General features: G+C 55.2%; 1 non-coding gene and 1 pseudogene across 1 annotated transcript; both read left to right on the forward strand.

The window, feature by feature from the left end:
• On the forward strand, positions 1-157 carry LOC135266594 (5.8S ribosomal RNA). The gene has a single exon (XR_010334732.1). It is a non-coding gene; the product is annotated as a 5.8S ribosomal RNA (ribosomal RNA).
• A 476-nt stretch (positions 158-633) lies between these two features.
• Positions 634-5,807, forward strand: part of LOC135266614 (large subunit ribosomal RNA) — an 8,142-nt pseudogene continuing 2,968 nt past the window's right edge.

Genomic DNA, 5,807 nt, shown 5'->3' on the forward strand with positions numbered 1-5,807 from the left:
TACCCTGAACGGTGGATCACTTGGCTCGTGGGTCGATGAAGAACGCAGCTAATTGCGCGTCAACTTGTGAACTGCAGGACACATGAACATCGACATTTCGAACGCACATTGCGGTCCTCGGATATACTGTTCCCGGACCACTCCTGGCTGAGGGTCGTGTCAATTTCAAAGACTGCTCGGTTTTTGTCTTAAACACAGCGCACAATGTTGTGTAGACAATTACGTCGGAGCGTGTTGGGTGCAAATATGACGCGTTACTATAATTGTTAATTGATTGTCGGTTGTCATAATAAAATATTATGCAACGTAGACAACAATAAAAACAATATAAAAAATAACGCGGCATCCTAAAACGCAATAGCGGCTGACATTCTTATTAGTTTGTTGGTACAAGTTGGTTTAGACGTAGCACGTCCGATATTAAAAAGCAGCCACAACGCTTAAATTTCGAACGAAGCGATCGTCGTGTCCGAGACGTTAAAGTTGTTTATATGCATATTTTATGCACTATAATTAACAACAACAACATTCTCGCAACGACGTCAGATCGATGTTTGAAATTGTTTGGAGGCAGCCATATAAACGGAATACGTGTAATTATCGTCTGACAAAATAAAGGCAAATTTATATTTGCGACCTCAGAGCAGGTGAGACTACCCGCTGAATTTAAGCATATTATTAAGCGGAGGAAAAGAAACTAACTAGGATTTCCTTAGTAGCGGCGAGCGAACAGGAAAAAGCCCAGCACTGAATCCCGCGGCCGAAACCGGACGCCGGGAAATGTGGTGTTAGGGAGGATCCGTCATCCCGAGATTGTGCGACGCGTCCAAGTCCATCTTGAACGGGGCCACAGCCCATAGAGGGTGCCAGGCCCGTAGTGACCGTTGCCGATAACGGGAGGATCTCTCCTCAGAGTCGGGTTGCTTGAGAGTGCAGCCCTAAGTGGGTGGTAAACTCCATCTAAGGCTAAATATGACCACGAGACCGATAGCGAACAAGTACCGTGAGGGAAAGTTGAAAAGAACTTTGAAGAGAGAGTTCAATAGTACGTGAAACCGTTCAGGGGTAAACCTGAGAAACCCGAAAGGTCGAAAGGGGAGATTCAGCGTGACTCGATAGCGGCGCTAAATGATCGTGCGACGAACGGCGTACGCGTCGTTCGCGCCTTTTGTTTATGCGAACCGAAGTCGAACGCGTGCACTTCTCCCCCAGTAGGACGTCGCGATCCTTTGGGTGTCGATCTAAGGCCCGCGGTGGAGCCCGTTCGAACGGTTCGCCGTTTCGGACGAACCCGCGGTGTTTCCCGGTCGACTCGCTCGAAGGTATGCATATGGCGCCGGGCCGCTACACAGTTAGCGTCCGACCATTGGCAAGCGCGTTCGTTTATGACGGTAATCGCACCTGGTGTCGGTTCTGTCTACGAATGGCTGTTCGCCAATGAGTTCTCGGACAGACTCGGTTGAAACGCCGATCTGCGACGCTATAGCTTTGGGTACTTTCAGGACCCGTCTTGAAACACGGACCAAGGAGTCTAGCATGTGCGCGAGTCATTGGGACATGACTAAACCTAAAGGCGCAATGAAAGTGAAAGTTCGTCTTGCACGGACTAAGGGAAGATGGGCGGCCGTTACGGCTGTCGCCCCGCACTCCCGGGGCGTCTCATTCTCATTGCGAGAAGAGGCGCACCAAGAGCGTACACGCTGGGACCCGAAAGATGGTGAACTATGCCTGGTCAGGACGAAGTCAGGGGAAACCCTGATGGAGGTCCGTAGCGATTCTGACGTGCAAATCGATCGTCGGAACTGGGTATAGGGGCGAAAGACTAATCGAACCATCTAGTAGCTGGTTCCCTCCGAAGTTTCCCTCAGGATAGCTGGCGCTCGTCGCTTACGAGTTTCATCCGGTAAAGCGAATGATTAGAGGCATTGGGGTCGAAACGGCCTCAACCTATTCTCAAACTTTAAATGGGTGAGATCTCCGGCTTGCTCGAACTTTATATGAAGCCGCGAGACTCGAATCAGAGTGCCAAGTGGGCCATTTTTGGTAAGCAGAACTGGCGCTGTGGGATGAACCAAACGCCGAGTTAAAGCGCCTAAATCGACGCTTATGGGATACCATGAAAGGCGTTGGTAACTTAAGACATCAGGACGGTGGCCATGGAAGTCGGAATCCGCCAAGGAGTGTGTAACAACTCACCTGCCGAAGTTACTAGCCCTGAAAATGGATGGCGCTGAAGCGTCGTGCTTATACTCGGCCGTCAGCGGCATGTGCGGTCGGTTATTTAATTAACCGGCCATGAAGCCCTGACGAGTAGGAGGGTCGCGGCGGTGAGCGCAGAAGGACTGGCCGTGAGGCCGTCTGGAGCCGCCGTCGGTGCAGATCTTGGTGGTAGTAGCAAATACTCCAGCGAGGCCCTGGAGGACTGACGTGGAGAAGGGTTTCGTGTGAACAGCCGTTGCACACGAGTCAGTCGATCCTAAGCCCTAGGCGAAAGCCGATGTTGATGTGGTGTAGATATGTCGTTGGTTCGTTTTTAATTCGAACGTAAACGTACGAAGCGAGCACACACCCATTGGGCGAAAGGGAATCCGGTTCCTATTCCGGAACCCGGCAGCGGAACCGTTAATAATTCGGGCCCTCGCAAGAGAGTTCGTCGGGGCAACCCAAAAGGACCCGGAGACGCCGTCGGGAGATCCGGGAAGAGTTTTCTTTTCTGCATGAGCGTTCGAGTTCCATGGAATCCTCTAGCAGGGAGATATGGTTTGGAACGCGAAGAGCACCGCAGTTGCGGCGGTGTCCGGATCTTCCCCTCGGACCTTGAAAATCCGGGAGAGGGCCACGTCGAGGCGTCGCGCCGGTTCGTACCCATATCCGCAGCAGGTCTCCAAGGTGAAGAGCCTCTAGTCGATAGAATAATGTAGGTAAGGGAAGTCGGCAAATTGGATCCGTAACTTCGGGATAAGGATTGGCTCTGAGGATCGAGGCGTGTCGGGCTTGGCGAGGAAGCGGGTCGCGGCTGACGTGCCGGGCCTGTGCGAGGTGAAGCGTTGTTCCGTTTCGGCGGTCAATGTCGAATCCGAGTTCGGTCCCGTGCCTTTTGGCCTCCCGCGGAACCGTCTTGCTGCGAGGCTCCGGGTGCGCCCGTCAGGGCGTCCAGAAGTCCTCTTCGGCCGCCATTCAACGGTCAGCTCAGAACTGGCACGGACCGGGGGAATCCGACTGTCTAATTAAAACAAAGCATTGCGATGGCCCCTGCGGGTGTTGACGCAATGTGATTTCTGCCCAGTGCTCTGAATGTCAACGTGAAGAAATTCAAGCAAGCGCGGGTAAACGGCGGGAGTAACTATGACTCGAACACTCGGGCGCTGGTCCGAGGTAGTAGGGTCGTAGATACGCCGATGTCCACCTCCTAGTGGTTCCCGCCGGTAACGGACATCTATCGCTGATGGAACCTAGCTCGCTCTTGAAGAGCGGCGGACGGAGACTTGGAATCGTGGTGTGGTTCTGATGTAAGTCCTGAAACATGGCGTGATGGCCCGCCCGCCCGACCGGAGGGACTTAGAACCCCCTTCCGCGAGGGTCCTGTCTGTAGGTCCTCCACCTCCGTAAAACGAGATGGGGGAAACCGCAGACGGGGATGAAGAGTCGTTTGTTCCGTCGCATCGGAGATTGCGCAGCTAGGTCAAGTCGGCGGGGTGTTCGGCTAACGGACAAGGCTGGGCGTGAGGGGAGGTTTGCAGCTTCCCCTCACTTATGCCCGCTTTTACATTGCAGGCTCGGTTTCTAAGAATAATCCTCTAGTTCCCCCCGGCCCCCAGGCCGGGGCTCCTGCATTTGCTGCTGGTCGGAATGCCGATGGGGAGCCCGCCCAAAATCCATGCCCGTATTGTGCACGGTCGTTTTCTACCGCCAATGGCCGCGGGTTGCATATACGGAGGGCGCATCCAGACGAGGCTAATAACGCAATAGACATCGAACGCATTCATGCCCGCTGGTCAGACGAGGAGACAGCCATGATGGCCAGGCTTGAGGCCGGTGCCATCCAGCAAGGGGGTGTAAGGTTTATGAACCAGTTTCTGGTTCCGCGCATGCCGGGTAGGACTCTGGAAGCAGTGAAAGGTAAGCGCAGACATGCGACTTACAAAGCACTGGTCCAGAGATTTCTGCAGGCGCCGCAAATAAACCTCCCCGAACTGCGTGATGGTGATGCGCCGCGTCAGCCTGATCCTCAACGGGAAAACCCTCCCGAGCCCCCTGCTTTCGATGGGGCGATCAGGGGCGCTGTCACCGACCTTGTCGGAGGGGTCGACTGGCAGCGCCTCGGGTTTCAGGGAGACCGTCTCTGTGACATCGCGAGACGGGCTTGCGATGGGGAGGATGTTTCGGGCCAGTTGCTGGGCTGGCTTCGGGATGTCTTCCCTGTCAAAAGGGTTAGTACCAGGGGGGATCAGAGCGACCTAGATGTCGACGGCGCATCGGTGAGCAGGCGCACGGCGAGGAGAAGGGAGTACGCTCGGGTGCAGGAGCTGTACCGGAAGGATCCCAAGGCGTGTTTGGCTCGAATCCTTGGTGATCGTCGAGAGGGGGCCAATCGGGCTCCCAATCGCGATCCCGCATTCATCGATTTTTGGCGAGGCGTCTTTTCGGAGGCGTCCGCTGAGGTCGAGGGATGGGCGGAGGAGGTCTCCGACCATGGAGAGCTGGCACGCCGGGTGTGGGACCCCATCTCTGTCGAGGAGGTGGGAAGGTCTCGGGTCCAGAATGGTGCAGCGCCGGGGCCCGACGGAATAGCGGTTTCCGTGTGGAACAAGCTTCCACCGGAGGCCGCTGCCCTTCTTTTCAATGTGCTGCTGTTGGGGAGATGTCTACCTGCAGAACTCACCCGCACGCGAACGGTCTTTATTCCAAAGACCGACGCACCGCGAACACCTGCAGACTATCGGCCGATTTCGATCGCGTCGGTAGTCGCACGGCACTTCCACCGTGTCCTATCCGCACGTGTTCAACGCATTCCCGACTTGTTCACAAAGTATCAAAGGGGCTTCTTAAGCGGCGTGGACGGGATCGCAGATAATCTCTCGGTCCTAGACACAATGCTGACGATGTCCCGGAGATGCTGCAAGCATTTGCACTTGGCCGCGTTAGACGTGTCAAAAGCATTTGACACTGTCTCTCACTTTGCCATAGTGCGTGCTTGCGAACAGGCCGGACTTCCACAACCATTTGTGGAGTATGTCCGGTCCATATATGGGAGTGCGGAGACCGTGTTGGAGGAGGGCGGGAGGAGGCACTTCGTGCAAGTGCGGCGTGGGGTGAGGCAGGGAGACCCACTCTCTCCTCTCCTCTTTAACCTGGTCTTGGACCGGGCTCTGAAGAGGCTGTCCACTGATGTGGGCTTTCGTCTAACGGATGCAACCAAAGTTACGGCACTCGCTTTTGCGGACGACGTCGTTCTGTGCGCGACCACCGCTAGAGGACTCCAGACCAATCTGGATGTTCTCGAAGCGGAGCTTCGCCTAGCCGGTCTCTTGTTGAACCCCAACAAGTGTCAGGCCTTATCCTTGGTGGCTTCCGGACGGGACCACAAAGTGAAGCTCGTGACAAAACCCACCTTTAGGGTGGGACAAAACACGATTCACCAAGTGGATGCGTCCAGTATTTGGAAGTACCTTGGGATCCAGTTTAGGGGTAGTGGGATGTGCGGATGCGGTTCGGAGGGCGTGGCTGCTGGGTTGAAGCGGATCACTTGTGCTCCGCTGAAGCCACAGCAGAGGATGCACCTGCTGCGAGTCTTCTTCTTGCCCAAG

Source organism: Tribolium castaneum, chromosome 6 (assembly GCF_031307605.1).
Source record: "Tribolium castaneum strain GA2 chromosome 6, icTriCast1.1, whole genome shotgun sequence".
Lineage (NCBI taxonomy): Eukaryota > Metazoa > Arthropoda > Insecta > Coleoptera > Tenebrionidae > Tribolium > Tribolium castaneum.